This window comes from Felis catus, chromosome C1, assembly GCF_018350175.1.
Source record: "Felis catus isolate Fca126 chromosome C1, F.catus_Fca126_mat1.0, whole genome shotgun sequence".
NCBI lineage: Eukaryota > Metazoa > Chordata > Mammalia > Carnivora > Felidae > Felis > Felis catus.
Window position 1 is genome coordinate 97,793,760 of NC_058375.1, and position 18,613 is coordinate 97,812,372.

Here is an 18,613-nt window from a genome sequence, read left to right on the forward strand (position 1 = left end):
GTAAAGCACAGGGACAGGACCTGTGAGCAGAAAGAGCTTCACTGGGGTTGTGAAGCTTATATACTATGGAGTTGGGGGAGATAAAGTCAAGAGGAAGTTTCTTAAAGGTATTTCCATAGGCTAAAGAAGACTCACAGATTACTGGAGGCCTAGCTATTGTCAAGCTAAGGTTTTTCCCTCTGGCAAAGCATTAGCATTAAGACAGTTCCTGGAGATTAGGTTGTTGATAAGATTGCCCTTTTTTTCTTGTAATTTTATTAAGATATTTGTATACTGATGGAGACTCTTGTCCTGCAGGGCTGTGATCTCTATCAGTTAACCATTGGTTAACCTTTCCTTTGTCTTTGGGCAACCAGGAGTGCCTGAGGAATGTCACATATATCCCACCTGGTGGGGAGGGGGTTGTGGGGTGGGAAAGGTTGGTTTGTGGGGTGTCAGTTTACCATATGCTCCCTCATAAAACACATTTAACAAACATGAAGAACTGCTTAAGATTGTTGGTAATCAGTGAAATGCAAAGAAAATTCTAAGTGAGCTACCACAACGCATCCATTGGGGTACAATGCAAATATCCATCAGCAGAAGCATGGTAAATAAATTATTGTTATGTTCAGACAAGAGAATACTATCCTTCCAAGAAAATGCATAAAGATCCAAGTAACGTAATGCGTGAATCTTTTTTTTTTTTTTTTTTTTAAGTAGGCTCCATGCCCAACATGGGGCTTGAACTCACAACCCTGAGATCGAGAGCTGCATGTGGGGCGCCTGGGTGGCTCTGTTGGTTAAGCATCTGACTTCAGGTCAGGTCATGATCTGTGGTCTGTGAGTTCAAGCCCTGCATCATGTTCTGCTGCTTTGGATTCTGTGTCTTCCTCTCTCTCTGCCCCTCCCCCACTCATGCTCTCTCTCTGTCTCTCAAAAATGAATAAACATTAAAAAAAAATTTTTTTTAATAAAAAGAGTTGCATGCTCTGCCAACTGAGCCAGCCAGCCACCCCTATAATGGATGAATCTTGAAACACATTTTTAAAAATATGCATTTATTTTTTAAATATTTATTTATTTTTGAGAAAGGGACAGAATGTGAGTGGGGGAGGGGCAGAGAGAGAGGGAGACACAGAATCCAAAGCAGGCTCCAGGCTCTGAGCTGTCCACTCAGAGCTTGACACAGGACTCAAACTCATGAACCATGAGATCATGACCTGAGCCAAAGTCAGACACCCAACTAACTGAGCCACCCAGGTGCCCCAAAACACATTTTTAAATAAACAAAGCAAGTTACAAAAAAATATAGTGTGAGTCTATTTATATAAAGTCTAAAATCAGGGGCACCTAAGTGGCTCAGTTGGTTGAGCATCTGATTCTGGATTTCGGCTCAGGTCATAATCTTAGGGTTCATGAGATCAAGCCCAAGTTGGGCTCCAGGCTCACAGGGCAGAGCCTGCTTGGGATTCTCTCTCTCCCTCTCTCTCTGCCCCTCCCTGAGCTCCTGCTCTCTCTCTCTCTCAAAAATAAAATTTTTTTAAAAGCTTAAAATCAAGCAAAACCAGGAATATATATGTATATATATAAGACATATATAGTTGTATATATAAAGTATATAATTACCATAAAAGTAAGGCTAGTGGTTATCAGGAAGGAATGCTAGTAATGTTGCATTTCCTGACTTGGGTAGTGTTTAGTGAGTATGTGCCTCATAATGATTGGTTATTTTGTAATTCATACTTCAGGTATTTTTCTGTATATCTTTTATATTTAGTAATCAAGAAATTTAATTAGTGGCACCTGGGTGGCCCAGTTGGGTAAGCAACTGACTGTTGATTTCAGCTCAGGTCATGATCTCACAGTTTGTGACCGGATGTAGCCTGCTTGAGATTCTCTCCACCCCCACTCCCCATCTCTGCCCCTACCTTGCTTATGCTCTCTTTCTCTTTCTCTCTCAAAATAAATTTTTAATTTAAAAAAAAGAATGAAACTTCATTCTTCAAAGTTTCATTCTCTCTCTTTTTTTTTTTTTTTGTCTTCTCTATATTTTTTGCTGTTATTGTTACTGTAGTTCTGCTATCTAAAATACCCTGTTTTGGGCCTCCCAGCTGGCTCAGTCAATAAGACATGTGACTCTTGATCTCAGGGCCATGAGTTCAAGCCCCACATTGGGCATAGTGCTTACTTCTTCTGGCTTAAAACTGTCTGTAACCTTTACATGTGAAAGATAGTTTGGCCGAATAAAAAACACTGTATAATTAGAGAATGCTGGTGGACACCGAGTGATCAAGGTTAACATCACCAGTAAGAAACAGACACATCACATTGTACCTGTGATGTGATGCACTGAGCAGGGCACCTTGTGGCATTCTTCCCACTAGTTCAGAACCTTAGTAATCATGAAAAACATCACAAAACTGTGGGATGATTATCCCAATTGCAGGAGTCTATGAAATAACTTATCAGTGTTCTTCAAAAGTGTCAAGGACACTTTGTAGTCACTAAATACTTTCTGTGTTCATTATTTTTTAACAGTTGTCAAGGATTTCACAGTATGGCTGTTCTGTAGTTTATTTAACCAGTTTTGCATTAACACACATTTTGGATATTGCCAGCTTTTCAATGTTACAAACAATACTTCTGTGAACACCATTGTACATGGATCATTGGGTTTTTGTGCAAATAAATCTATAGAGTTCATTCTTGGATCAAAGTGTACATGCATTCAAAAAAATTTTTATATGTATTATCAAATTGCCTTCTCAGGGGTGTCTGGCTGGCTCAGGTGGTAAAGCATGTGACTCTTGATCTTGGGGTTGTGAGTTCGAGCCCGTGGTGGGTGTAGAGATTACCTTAAAAAAAAGATATTAAAAAAAATTGCCTTCTCAAAAGGCTATCATAATTTATAGCACTTTTTTTCTCCATCCGTGCCCTCAACATTCCAAAAGTTCCTTTTCTTTCATATTTTCTGCAACACTGAGCATTATCAATTATTTTTTTTAATTTTTAAACTGACTTTTAAGTGTTTATTCATTTAGTTTGAGACAGAGAGTGCGTGAGTGGACAGAGGGTCAGAGAGAAACGAGAGAGAGAATTTCAAACAGGCTCCACACTGCCAGTGCAGAGCCCAACGCCAGGGTTGAACCCACAAACCATGAGATCATACCCCAGCTGAAGTCAGGAGTTGGACGCTTAACAAACTAAGCAACTCAGACGCCAATAAAGTTTGTGTATTTATTTTGAGACAGAGAGAGGGAGGGAGTGCACGAGTGAGAGAGGGGCAGAGAGAGAAGGAGAGAGAATCCCAAGCAGACCCCATGCTGTCAGTGCAGAGCCTGACTTGGGGCTCAAATCCATAAACTGTGAGACCATGACCTGAGACAAAATCAAGAGTCAGACACTTAACTGACTGAATCACCCAGGCACCCCTCCATTATTTTTATAGTGACCAATCTGACTGAATGAAAAGTGATGCATCGGAAAGAGGATTCTGGGAAGATGGCAGAGTACAAAACACCAGGAATCTGTCTCCCCACCTAGACTACAATTTACTGGCAAAATATGTCTGGTGTAGCTATTTTGGAGCTCTAGAGTCCATTGCAAGGCTTGCAACTTCCAAGGGAAGTCTTGAACAGTAAATCGTGGTTAATTTTGGTCAGTTTAAGCTCCTAGCTAAGCAGCAGCTACCTGTCCCCTACATCCCAGCCCCATGGCAGACAACTGTACATATGTTCCAGGAGCAGCTTGCATGTGCCTTGTGGGAGCCAGGGTGTGCAATAAAGACCATGTCTTCTAGTAATGGGGGCATCTGTGCTCTGATCGATGGTTGCTACTTTTAATCATGAAAGTGCAGACACAGAGGTAGGCAGCCATTATTATACCCTCACCACCACCATGGTTACACTCCTCTCCAGTTCTGGTTGAAGTGACTTCCAGAGGATTTAAAAAGGCTGATGCCTTTACAAAAAATTTTTTTTAAGTTTTTAATTTATTTATTTTGAGAGAGAGAGAGGAAGAACATGAGCAGGGGAGAGGCAGAGAGAGGGAAAGGGAGAATCCCCAAGCAGACACTGTGCTGTCAGCATGGAGCCTGACACAGGCTCAAACTCATAAACCATGGGATCATGACCTGAGCCAAAGTCAAGAGTCATGTGCTTAACTGACTGAGCCACCGTGGCATCTCTGATGCCTTTTAAAAAATCTCTATTTTTCTTTTTTTTTTCTCTCTCTCTCTTTTAAGACCAGGGAGAGAAAAGAATTGGTGAACTTGAAGATAGGACAGTGGAAATTATCCCTTCTGAGGAACAGGGAAAGAAAAAAGAAAACTGATATTTGAGGACATTTAAGGATTAGGACATTCCAAAGCAACAACACACATGAGGGAATTTATAAAGTCATTATGCATGCCCAGGGTGGTTCAGAAATTAATATGTACCAGGCACTGTTCTGTGCACTTTATATCAGTTTGCATATTCTTTACAACAATCCTATCAGATAGTACGATTACTGTGCCCATTTTTCACATGGAAAACATAAAAAGTAAGCTTGCTTGAGGTCACATAGCCATAAGGGACAATCAAAATTTACTCCTGGAAGTTTGTCTTAACCACAAAGCTCACTATCTGCCTGCCTCTGTATGCTATGGTAAGAAGTTTAGCTTTTCATTATAGGTAACAAAGAGCCAATGACAATTTGTAAAAAAATTGTTTAATGTTTATTTATTTTGAGACAGGCAGAAACAGAGGACCATTGGGGGAGGGGCAGAGAGAGAGGGAGACACAGAATGTGAAGCGGGCTCCAGGCTCCAAGCTGTCAGCACAGAGCCTGACGTGAGGCTCGAACCCACAGACCGTGAGATCATGACCTGAGCCGAAGTCAGATGCTTAACCAACTGAGACACCCAGGCACCTGGAGCCAATGAAGATTTTTAAAGAAAAATTTAAAGAAGATGTAGAACGGAGTGACATATTAGGTTAATTTTGGAGGGAAGATTACTCTGGTAGCAGCTTTGAGAGTGAAGTAGTAGGGAAAGAATGGCTATAAGGAGAAGAGGGAAGAGCCTGTTCCTGTTTTTCAGAGATGAGGAAGACATGAACTCATGACAAGTGGCAGTGAATGCAGAGGAGATCGGGATTCAGGCGACATTTCTGAAGTACATGAGTACAATTGGGTGGTCTTTTGGATACAGGATTAGGGAGGTGTCGAGGACAAGTTAAGTACGAGAATCTTGCAGAACATCCAGTGGAGTTGTCCATGGACTACTGGGGGGAGAGTTCTAGCTAAAGATACAGATTAGTGAGTCGTTCAGTTTATTGGTGGTAATTGATGCCCGTGGAAACGGATGGCTCAGGTAAAACAACCCAACAGAGCCTTAGGGAACACCAGCATGTAAGTAACAGGCAGGAGAGAAATAGCCCATAAAAATATAGATAAAAACTGGTAAAACAGGTAGGAAGATAATTAACATAGAAAATAGAAAGCAATAAATACCATTAAAAAAACATACAAACAAGGTAATGAGGGAGCTCAGAGGAGGATTACAGCTTAATCTTTCTGAGCCTCTGTTAAATCGTCTGTAAAATCAGGTTGGACTAAGTGGTCCCTGAAGTCTCTTCTGTCTCTAAACCTCTGAATCTATTCAGTGTCCAGTCACATGCCCACTAACACGGTAGATGGTATGAGAAGACACAAGGCACAACCCTTGCTGTGGAGGAGTTTTCAATCTACTGGATTGAAACACACCAAAAGCCGCTGGAGATAGAGATCATTTATAATTAAGGGGTGAATTTGTGGCATAGCCTGTGGGCTGAAAATCCAGTAAAGGAAGAGAGTACCATAGTATGTGTATGGAAGCTTACTGGATTTAGGTAGAGAAGAGAAGAGCCTGGGCAGAAATAAAGAAGTGAATTCACTGACCTCGATGAATTTGAAGATCTCAGTCGGGAACACATGGGAGTTAGGGTTTTGGACAGGTAGGGTAAGGCAGGTTGTGGTGGTTCTTATACACCAGAGAATGGGGTTAGAATTGAATGGAGGCAGGAGGGAGCTTCTTGGGCAGGGTTGTGACATATTTAAGATACAAGACGTAGGTAGTTTGAGCTCAGCTATTTTTACTACACCAAATGTCTGCTGCTATTACACTTCTTCCCATCGCCAATTCCAGACCACGCTGTGGTATGCTGCCCAGAGCACGCCCAGATAGGTTTGAAGCACTCTAGCTTCTTGGCGAATAGACACCTGACAACTCTCAGCTAAGTCCCTCTCTGGAACTTGCCCTTGGCTGAGGAGAGCCACCTTGTCCCAATGTCATGCCACCTCACCAGCTGCATCCCACATTCAATAGCTGGTTGACAGGGTTTAACAGAGGCCCACCTGACCCCCACCCCCACCCCCGACCCAGTTGCAGAAAGACTCCACAGCGTCCTCTCCGCTCCAGACCTCCCAGAAGGCAACTGAGGCTTTGGGGGCAACTGCATCACAGTTCAACTTCTCTTGCCTAATCCTTCTTCCTTCATTCCCCCAAAGGTGCCCATGCCAAGGACACTTCCTGATAAACACCCTGCATGCTAATTTCCATTTCAGATTTTTCTCCTGGGGAACCAAACTGCAACACTCACAATAATTACATTTTCACGCAGCTCTTCATCTATACTGCTTACCAATTTAAGTGCAAAGAAATTTTGTAAGCCCAAATTTTGGTTTGAGCAGTTTTCCTCAACGACCTTGATGTTCGCAGTTTAGAACACCAGAGCTAATCTTTGACAAAGCAGGAAAGAATATCCAGTGGAATAAAGACAGTCTCTTCAGCAAGAAGTGCTGGGAAAACTGGACAGTGACATGCAGAAGAATGAACCTGGACCACTTTCTTACACCATGCACAAAAATAAACTCAAAATGGATGAAAGACCTAAATGTAAGACAGGAAGCCATCAAAATCCTCAAGGAGAAAGCAGGCAAAAACCTCTTTGATCTTGGCCACGGCAACTTCTTACTCAACATGTCTCCGGAGGCAAGGGAAACAAAAGTGAAAATGAACTACCAGGACCTCATCAAAATAAAAAGCTTCTGCACAGCGAAGGAAACAATCAGCAAAACTAAAAAGCAACCAACAGAATGGGGGAAGATGTTGGCAAATGACATATCAGAGAAAGGGTTAGTGTCCAAAATCTATAAATAACTTATCAAACTTAACACCCAAAAAACAAATAATCCAGTGAAGAAATGGGCAAAAGACATGAATAGACACTTCTCCAAAGAAGACAGCCGGATGGTGAACACATGAAAAAATGCTCAACATCACATCATCAGGGAAATACAAATCAAAACCACAATGAGATACCACCTTACACCTGTCAGAATGGCTAACATTAACAACTCAGGCAATGACAGATGTTGGCAAGGATGCGGAGAAAGAGGATCTCTCTTGCACTGCTGGTGAGAATACAAATTGGTGCAGCCACTCTGGAAAACTGTATGGAGGTTCCTTAAAAAACTAAAAATACAACTACCCTAAGACCCAGCAATTGCACTACTAGGCATTTATCCACGGGATACGGATGTGCTGTTTTGAAGGGACACATGCACCCCCATGTTTATAGCAGCACTATCAACAATAGCCAAAGTATGGAAAGAGCCCAGATGTCCATCGATGGATGAATGGATAAAGAAAATGTGGTATATATACACGATGGAGTATTACTTGACAATCAAAAAGAATGAAATCTTGCCATTTGCAACTACGTGGATGGAACTGGAGGGTATTATGCTAAGTGATATTAGTCAGTCAGAGAAAGACAAAAATCATATGACTTCACTCCTATGAGGACTTTAAGAGACAAAACAGATGAACATAAGGGAAGGGAAACAAAAATAATATAACAACAGGGAGGGGGACAAAACAGAAGAGACTCATAAATATGGAGAACAGTCTGAGGGTTACGGGAGGGAGTGTGGGAGGGGGGATGGGCTAAATGGGTAAGGGGCACTAAGGAATCTACTCCTGAAATCATTGCTGCACTATATGCTAACTAATTTGAATGTAAATCTAAAAAACATAAAAAATAAAACAAGTTAATTAAAAAAAAAAAAAAAAAGAACACCGAGAGCCACCTTTTATACAACGTGCAATTGTAAGATCACATACCCCTTTGGCAGTATACCCCAGTTCGGTTTGTGAGGGGAGTATAGCCACAAACAGCTAAGCGCACATGATGAATACCGAACACAGTGAAGTGACAAGTTAGTGGTAACCATGTCTTGGCAGGATATACTCTTGGCTAATGGAGCACATCGCTGAGCGCCTTGTACAGTAATACACCTGGAGGTCACAGGTGTCATGCAGAGGTGGTCAGTCCGTAGCTGGAAATTTTACAAAGTGTTGTTTCAGGTCACAAAGGAACTGTGACCCCATTTGAGTTTTTTCTTTTTTACAGATTTTGCACCTAGCACCACATCAAAAAAAAAAAAAAAAAAAATGTATATATATATATATATATATACACCAACCATTATACTATCAGATGCCTCTCAGCTAAGCACATTACTCTCCTTTAGTTTTTAAGCACCAGGAGCAAAGTTCACAAATTTGAAACTTGCAATAAAAACGGGCAACAAGATATTGTCATTCAAAGATTGGTGGTAAAGTGGTTAGCAATGTTAGAATGGTTGCCTTGAAGCGTCCGTAGCATCCAATTGCCCGTGCAAAATACCTTGCTAAGACAGTGATCGGTCTGGCAGCTTCTGAGGGAAGGAACTGCTGTGGAAAAGGGATTGGAGAGACTGAGCATCTATATTGCTGATGGCCTACATCACTTTTTTGTCCTTACGATGCCTTGTTTTTCAAACGTCCCTTCCTTTACAAGATGAATAGATGTAGTTTAGAAACAAGTAACATTCACTGCCCAGGAAAACTGTCAAGTTTTTAACCCTGAAGTAGGTAGACTTACACTGCACTCTTTATAACACATACAAATTCTGCAACGGGAAACATGTATTGAAAATGCAGCGCCTGCAATTGACATATTGCCAAAGAATAAATTATATCCTGTGCTATCATTGTGTATTCAGCAATAATGAATACTAGGAGGAAATAGCAAAGTAGTAATTATACCAATTACAATTGATTAGTTGGTATTAACATAAAAAGATACACTCATTTTATTATTCTCTCTTATGTCACAAGAAGGCTGTGATGTATTAAGATATTTGGTTCCTCTCTAAATTTCCTTTCTTTTAAATGTTTCTTTTTTTTTTTTAAGTTTATTTATTTTGAGAGAGAGAGGGGTGGGGCAGAGAGACAGAGGGAGAGAGAGAATCCCAAGCAGGCTCTGAACCGCCAGATCATGACAGATCCTGACCTGAGCCGAAATCAAGAGTCCGGCGCTTAACTGCCTGAACCACACAGGCGTCCATTTTTTTTTTTTAAGTTTATTTATTTATTTTGAGAGAGAGAAAAATAAAACATATGAGTGGGGGAGGGGCAGGGGAGAAAATAGAGCAAGAATCCCAAGCAAGCTCCACACCAGCAGTGTGGACCCCTATGCAGAGATTGAACACACGAACTGTGAGATCATGATCTGAGCCAAAGTCAAACACTTAACCGACTGAGCTACTCAGGTACCCCTAAAATTTCTTTTTTTTTTAAAAGATTTTAATTTAATTTAATTTAATTTAATTTAATTTGTTTTAAGTTTATTTATTCATTTTGAGAAGAGAGCAAGCCGGGTAGGGGCAGAGAAAGAGGGAGAGGGAGAGAGAGAGAATCCCAAGTAGGTTCTGCAGAGTCAGCACAGAGCCTGATGTGCGGCTCAAAGTCACAAAACTGTGAGATCATGACCTGAGCCGAAGTTGGATGCTTAACCAGCCGACTGAGCCACCCAGGCACCCCAAAAAGATTTTATTTTTAAGCAATCTCTACACATAACAGGGGGCTCGAACTTACAACCCCAAGATCAAGAGTCATGTGCTCTACTGACTGAGCCAGCCAGGCACCCTTAAGTTTCTTTTTATAATTGATTAAATTCAGGGAATTTAGAAGCATACTGGGAATTTGTATTGTTACCCATGATGAAAATTTCTTTAGTGGGGCTAAATCGATTAAGCGTCTGACTTTGGCTCAGGTCACGACCTCATAGTGCATGAGTTGGAGCCCCGGTTGGGCTCTGTGCTGACAGCTCAGAGCCTGGAGGCTGCTTCAGATTCTGTCTCCCTCTCTTTCTGCCCCTCCCCTGCTCATGCTCTCTCTCTCTCTCTCTCTTTCAAAAATAAATAAATAAATATAAAAAAAGAAAATGTCCTTAGTTATACTATAATTTTCATTGTTTTATGCTACTATGATTTCTAATTTTCTAATCTGTTTTTCCTGTGCTATTGTAATACTAGCACTTCATTTTTTTGAATTTTTTATGGAACAAAATAATGCAAAAGGACTAATAAATGGGGTACATCAATATCTACTATTGTTTATTTTTTGTTAGAAATGGAGATTAATGGTGGCGAAGTAATTGCTACTTTATATACAGTAGGACTCTGTTTCTTTGCAGGTCTCCAGGGTGAATTTGACAGTTTAGCAGGCTAAGTTGATCATCTTTTATTTTTCTGGTGGGTTGGGCACCCTTTATAGTTTGAACAATGAAAGCAAAATCTATGTGAGATTAAATTTAACCTCTGGGAAAAAACAGAAGAATTCTTCCATATGTGAAACATCAGAGTAAATTATCTCCATTTTCTCATGTCATGGAATGGAGAGCAGACAGGTCGTATGAATTGCTGCATGAGCAATTCATTTGACTTTTTAATGACCTTGTACCCGCTATGGTCAAACAAGAATACTACAAGAAATAGGCAGTTTCTTTTTTAAAAGGAGGAGAGACTAACACAATGTGGACTGAAGGGGAGACCTTCAAACTTAGTGAAAAGCACAAGACATAAAATAAGGCAGAGGACATGGAAGGGTGGTGAAGCAGGTGTCCTCAGGGCCATTTTTAGTGAGCAGTTCAAATTTAATTACAATTGTCAGCAAAAGCCTAAGATACACGGTCATTAACAAAATTCAGTTTAAGAAAGCTACTCTCTAAGCTGTACACACATCTTATTGAAAGGATTTGATTGTATAGTAGGGGAAGGGAACACTGATGAAAGGTAAAGCTGAACTTTTAACTGTCCTAATTATGTAACCTTAAACTCATACCCAAATTACTTGACCAAAAACTTTCAAGATTCGGAGAGAGAAAATTATCTTAGGGTTTTAACACCTCCCCTTCTCCTACTATATTTATAACATTTCTTTTCACTTACTGAAATATAATGGAACATTAGAGTACTTCCCATTTCATTTCTAAGTTTTGCATAATGAGATTATGTATTCACGTGAACAAAATTTCGTTATAGCAAGATGTTAATAACTATTTTAAAGGCATTTCTAGGGGCACCTGGCTGGCTCAGTCAGTGGAGCGTGTGACTCTTGATCTCGGCGTTGTGAGTTCAAGCCCCACGTTGGGTGTAGAGATTACTTTGAAAAAAAAAAATCTTAAAAAAAAAGGCATTTCTATTTGTAGCAAATTGTATATAAACTAATATTACTAGTGTACTTCTTTTTATTCTCTTCAGTTGGTTTGACCTTCTCTTGTAATTAATACTTTTACGATGGTACGAAATCAGATTTGGGAAACCAAAGTTTAACAGAAGGTAAGTCATAATGTTGCAGTTGATATTAATGGTGTCTAATGTAGAGTAAAATCTCATTTTAGTGAATATGAATTGCTATGTTGTATCCAAATCTCATTAAAATGGAAATTTACTGCTACTGAGCGTAGACAGACTATTTAATCATGTAAGTAAAATACAAAGCATATTGTTCACATCACTATCAGCACAGCGTTCCCCTTTTTCCTTGTCTATGTGTCACCCTTTCTTCTAATGTTAGCTTGACAGTAATTCATGGTGTGATGTTAGATAAGTCCTCACTATCCAGGTGTACGATTCCTGGCTTGTGAACGTGGAAATTAAGGGCATGACTCACAAGTTGCATACATCACTTCAGGCCCTATCTCACTGAACACAACCTAGTCACATGGGGTATGCACATGATTGGATGGGAAACTAGGAAATTAGTTTTTAGCTGAGCAGCCATGTGCCCAGCTAAAACTTCTATTATTATAGAAGGGGATAACATATGTTAGAGGGACAAGTGGTGGCCCTGCTACAAGTCACTGAGAGAGTATGCTCTGAGTTTACCCTCCTTCCTTCTCAAAAGACATGTAAGAATCCAACCAAGTAAGGGCACCTCAGTGGCTCAGTGAGCATCTGACTCTTGATGTCGGCTCATGTCATGATCTCAAGGTCGTGAGATTGAGCCCCACGTGCGGCTCCATACTGGGGCTTCGAGCCTGCCTAAGGTTCTCTCTCTCTCTCTCTTCCTCTGCCCCTCCCCTATGCTCTCTCTCTCTCTCTCTCAAAAACAAAAAAAACTACCCAAGTAAGATAGACATTATAGGGAGAATCTTGAATCTGTATAACATATTTAAAAAGACACTTATCGGGCGCCTGGTTGACTCAGTTAAGTGTCCAACTCTTGAGTTTAGCTCAGGTCATGATCTCACATTCCTGCCAAGTGTGCAGTACTAGCCTGCATCCTAGCCTTGCCAGAAACCCCAACAATGCTAAGCCCTCTGTTTCCCAGGATTCACTTACAACCTTGTTCCCTAATTTCCCCAGAATGGACTTTTTGTAGCTGTCAGCGAAGCCATGACCAGAACAAGACCCAGAGATTGTTTAGTTTATTTTCTTTCAGGGGCCTTCAACCAATGGCTGAAATATTGCCTTCTGCTATAGACTGAATATCTGTGTCCCCTCTCCCGTCCGCAAATTCGTATGTTGAAATCTAATACCCAATATGATGGTATTCGGATGTGGGAGCCTTTGGAAGGTGATTAGGTCCTGGGGGGTAGAACAGGAACAGGATTAATGCCCTTGTGAAAGAGATCCCAGAGAGTTTCCCCCATCTTCTGCCATATGATGACACATTGAGAAGACGGGCTCTCAGTAGATACCAAATCTGCTGATGTCTTGGATTTCCCAGTCTTTTCTGGCTTATACTCTCCATCTAAAGAGGAGCTTCCTCTGTACAACAGGAGGTAAAGCCAAGGCAACTCCAGACTTTCCACTTCTCCACCTTCCCTCCTGTAAGAACCCTTGGGATTACGTTGGGCCACCCAGATTAATCCAGGATAATTTCCCCATCTCATGAACCTTAATTAAATTACATCTGCATAATTCCTTTTGCCAAGGAAAGTAACACATTTACAGGTTCCAGGGATTTTGATCCGAACATGTGAGGGCCATTATTCAGCTTACTATAAAGATCTAGTATAAAGAAATATGAAAGGTAATTAATATAAATACCGAGAAGCAAGCACCACCTAGCTCTGTACAGAGAAGGTGTCTAGAAGACAGCCATTTTGGGGCACCCGTGTGGCTCAGTCGATTAAGCGTCCGACTTCGGCTCAGGTCATGATCTCACAGTTCGTGGGTTTGAGCCCCACATCGGGCTCTGTACTGACAGCTCAGAGCCTGGAGCCTGTTTTCGGTTTCTGTGTCTCCCTCTCTCTCTGCCCCTGCCCCCCTCTGTCTCTCTCTCTGTCAAAAATAAAACAAACATTAAAAACAATTTTTTTAGAAGACAGCCGTCTTCTCACTGTGTCAGATGGCAGAAGAGGGGAAGGAACTCTCTGGGGTCTTTTTTACAAGGGCACTGATCAGAAGAGTACATCCACCAGCAGCTCCTTCAGAAAGGATACTCAGGTAGTAGGTGTTTTTGAGATCTCACTTGACTGAAAGTCTTTATTCTATCCTCAACTTAACTAATAATTTGACTAGGTATAGAATTATAGGTTAGAAAATTTTCTTAAGAATTCTAAAGGCACTGCTCCTTTCGTTCTAGCTTCCAGAGTTGATGCTGAGAAGCCTGATGTTTTGATTCTAGATTTTTTTTCAAGGTTGTTTCTGTATTCTCTTTCATCAGGAAGTGTCCTCATATCCTTTGTTATTATAAACATTTAAGAATGGCCCACGCCATTCTTTTTAAAAAAAATTTTTTTTTCCAATGTTTATTTATTTTTGGGACAGAGAGAGACAGAGCATGAACGGGGGAGGGGCAGAGAGAGAGGGAGACACAGAATCGGAAACAGGCTCCAGGCTCCGAGCCATCAGCCCAGAGCCCGACGCGGGGCTCGAACTCCCAGACCTCGAGATCGTGACCTGGCTGAAGTCGGACGCTTAACCGACTGCGCCACCCAGGCGCCCCAGGCCCACGCCATTCTTAATGGGCTCCTGGGTGGCTGGTTAAGTGTCCTACTCTGGTTCAGGTCATGATCTAATGATTTGTGAGTTCAAGCCCCGTGGGCTCTGTGGTGACAGCTCGGAGCCTGGAGCCTGCTTAGGATTCTGTGTCTCCTTCTCTCTCTGCCCCTCCCCACTTATGCTCTGTCTCTCTTGATCAAAAATAAATAAATGTAAAAAAAAAAAAAAAAGAATGGCTCACTGGCATCATCTTGAGGATGCCTGAGATCACACCCAGATACTTGCCAGGGCCCTCCTGGGTTCATGGCAAAGAGCTCAAAAACAAATGCACCATCCCCATCTTTGGTCCGGAGGACACCACAAATGTTGTTCTAGTGAGCATTGATTCTCGATTCTTGATATGCTTCTCCAAGATCTTCCAGAATCTTTTTTGTCCATGGTGTTCTGACACTTCATAAATAATATGCTTGGAAGTTTGTTTACTCTTATCTGTTGTTCTGGGACCTTGAAATCTGGAAACTCATATCATTCAGTTCTGGAAAATTCTGAATTATTTTTCTGATGATTTCCTCCTTCCGTTTTTTGTTTTTGTTTTAATCTCAAAAATATTTGGATATTGATCTTCCCAATTAGTCTTCTTATTTCTTCCCTCTATTTTCTATTTTTGCATTTTTGGCTACACTTTCTGGGAGAGTTTGTCAACTTTTACATTCCTAACAGATCTATTGAATTTTAATTTCTGCTACCATGCTTTTTGATTCCTAGGAGCTGTTTTGTTCTCTAGGTGTTCCTTAACAAAACAGTATCTTTTTTTTTTTTTTTATCTTCTTACTTCTCTGAGGATATATTTTTCTTCTTCTTTTTTTTTAAATTTTTTTTTTTTTACGTTTATTTATTTTTGAGACAGAGAGAGACAGAGCATGAACGGGGGAGGGTCAGAGAGAGAGGGAGACACAGAATCTGAAACAGGCTCCAGGCTCTGAGCAGTCAGCACAGAGCCCGACGCAGGGCTCGAACTCACAGACCGCGAGATCATGACCTGAGCCGAAGTCGGACGCTTAACCGACTGAGCCACCCAGGCACCCCTTCTTTTTTTTTCTAATAAACCCTATCCCCAATGTGGGGCTGGAACTCATAACCCCACGATCAAGAGTCATGTGTTTTACTGACTAAGCCAGCCAGGCACCCCATCTGAGGATATAGTTCTTAAAAAACAAAAGGTTTTATTTTTCTTTCTTCATCTGTTAATTTCCCCACAAGGTTTTCTCTGTTTTTGTTCCTTGTCTTTCTTGATAAAGAAGTTTCCTAGCTATCTATCTGGTAATCCTTGATTGTTTTTTATTCAAGAGTGGGGAAGTAAAACACAGATTAGAAGCTATGTGTGTGAGGGGTACCTTGGTGGCTCAGTCGGTTGAGCGTCCAGCTCTTGATTTTGGCTCAGGTCATGACCCCAGGGTCGTGGAACTGAGTTCTGTGTCAGGCTCTGCGCTGAGCATTGCTCCTGCTTGAGATTCTCTACCTCTCTCTCTCTCTCTCTCTCTCTCCCCTCTGCCCTCCCCCACTCATGTTCTAATTTTAAAAGCTCTATGTGTTGGAGTGGGAGGGGTGTTGAGCATCACTGCTAAGTGACTTGTCTGGGTCATTTTTTTTTTTTTTTAACCTTTATTTATTTTTTTGAGACAGAGAGAGAGACGGGGGAGGGTCAGAGAGAGAGGGAGACACAGAGTCTGAAACAGGCTCCAGGCTCTGAGCTGTCGGCACAGAGCCCGACACGGGGCTTGAACTCACAGACCCTGAGATCATGACCTGAGCTGAAGTTGGATGCTCAACCGCCTGAGCCACCCAGGCGCCCCGTTGGCTGGGTCATGTGTTAAAAAACTGTCAATTTCAACAACTTCAGGGTTTTTTTTCTCTTGGGCTAGTCAGGTTCTCCAAATACTTTCTATTTCATGCTGAGAGAGGGCCGAGAGCAGGGGATGGCATGACGGGTAACAGCCTTGTGTATCCACTGACATAATGCCTGTTTTCAACTGAACTGTGGCTCTTTCTTGTAACATAACCTCTTTTATTCTCCTAAGGCTGCTGTGAGAACATACCACACACTGAGTGTCTTAAAACAACAGAAACTTACTGTCTTACAGTTCTGGGGCCTAGAAGTTTGAAGTCAAGGTGTCAGCAAGGCCATGCTCTTTCCGAAGGCTCTAGGAAGAATACATCCTCCCAGTTTCTGGTGGTTGCCAGCGAGCCCTGGTATTCCTGGGCTTGTAGACTCATCACTGTAATCTGTCTTTACGTGGTGTTGCTCTCTTGGTCTGTCTTCACAATGCCTTCCGTGTGTGTGTGTGTGTGTGTGTGTGTGTGTGTGTGTGTGTCTTCCCCTCTTCTCAGGACAGCACCAGAATGGACTTAGGGCCCATCCTCTCTGTGGGTACCTACTTTGCTCTGCCCCATCTAATGACTTTAGGACTGAAGCTGGAAAGGGAGTGGGAGGGATATTAAAGCATGTCTAAGTTTAGAAAAACCAAATATGTCTACAAATTCAACATTATTCCCAACGGAGACGGAATCTAATTCCTCTCCCTTGAATACGGCCTGGCTTTACTGCCTTGCTTCGAACAAACACAACAGGTAAGAAGTAACAGTGTGACTTCTGGGGCCAAGTCACAGAAGGTAATACATCTTATGCTGGACTCTCTGACATATGCCTTTGATTTTTTTTTTTTTTTTCAACGTTTATTTATTTTTGGGACAGAGAGAGACAGAGCATGAACGGGGGAGGGGCAGAGAGAGAGGGAGACACAGAATCGGAAGCTGGCTCCAGGCTCTGGGCCATCAGCCCAGAGCCTGACGCGGGGCTCGAACTCCCGGACCGCGAGATCGTGACCTGGCTGAAGTCGGACGCTTAACCGACTGCGCCACCCAGGCGCCCCTGACATATGCCTTTGGAGGAGCTGTCACGTAAGAAGTCTGGCTACCATGAAGCCTCCATGCGAGAGAAACCACATAGACAGAGAGAGAGGTGCCCAAGGATTCCTGAAAGTCCCAGTCAGCTGTCAGTTGTTTGATTCTTCCCAGCCCATGTGTCAGATACAAGTGAATCTATTGAGAAAACACTAGTCCCGGACACCCTCTGACCACAACTGTAAGAAAATCCTTAAGTACTTTCTACTTAAGCCCAGTAAATCCCCAGAACTGTGAAAGATATCATAAATGCTTGTCTGGGGTGGCAGTAATACTGGATTTGAATGAACAGCAGAAAGGAAGAGGGGTAGGAGGAGTAAAGGAATAAAAAAAAGTGTAGAAGCAAACTCCACACTGACAGCAGTGAGCCCGATGTGGGGCTTGAATTCATGAACCATGAGATCATGACCTGAGCCAAAGACAGACGCTCAACTGACTGAGCCACCCAGGCGCCCCTAAAAAAATAAAAAAAGAAAAAAAATATATATATTTTTTCTTTATTTATTTATTCATTCTGAAAGAGAGAGAACATGAGCAGGGGAGGGATGGAAAGAGAGGGAGAGAATCCCAAGCAGTCTCTACACTGACAGTGAGTAGCCTGATGCAGGGCTCAAACTCATGAACCTCTGAGATCATGACCTGAGCGGAGATCAAGAGTTGGATGCTTAACCAACTAAGCCATCCAGGCACCCCCACTAAAATAAATTTTTTAAAGATTTTAAGTTATCTCTACACCCAACATGGGACTTGAACTCACAACCCTAAAATCGAGTGTTGCACATTCTACCAACTGAGCCACCCAGGTACCTCTGTGATTAAAATATTTAAGACAATTTACAAACATGTCTGTGAAATTGATGGTAACTGAAAGTTGTCTTTCATATGGGCTAGGAAGCTCCATTTCTCTTAAAGTTGATAAAGGGTTAACTATCTCACACTTTTCTCTGCTCATTATTTTCCCTTGTAGGATGATAACCAAAGAGATCTCAATCTGCGTTGTATACTGTTTGACAAACACTCTAAAAATCAAGTGTTTTGTTGCATGTAGTGTTACAATCTTCAGGAAAAAGTACCTGGTTATTTTATCTTGAAGGCTTAAGTTAGGATGGTTTAACTTAAGCCTTAGGAAGGCTTAAGTTAGGATAAAAAAATCCAATTCAAACTGACTTGTAAAACAGTAAGTTCACTGGCTCACGTTGGCCTAGTGGTGGGGCTAGTGACCTCGCTCAGTTTATCCAATGTCCTGCAGACTTGTTTTCTCTTAGCTTTGTTGGAGGCATCCTCAAACTCTGTGTAGTTATTTATGAATGAGAGGAATCTCAATTAATGGGACAAACTTTATGAGTATGATCAATCCAGAGAAAGAGAA

The 18,613-nt window shown here is 41.7% G+C and overlaps 1 long non-coding RNA gene across 1 annotated transcript in view; it reads left to right on the forward strand.

Moving 5' to 3' along the window:
* The window catches only part of LOC109502544, a 47,701-nt gene that overhangs the window by 27,032 nt on the left and 2,056 nt on the right, over positions 1 to 18,613 (forward strand). The gene's annotated exons all lie outside the window — the stretch shown is intronic.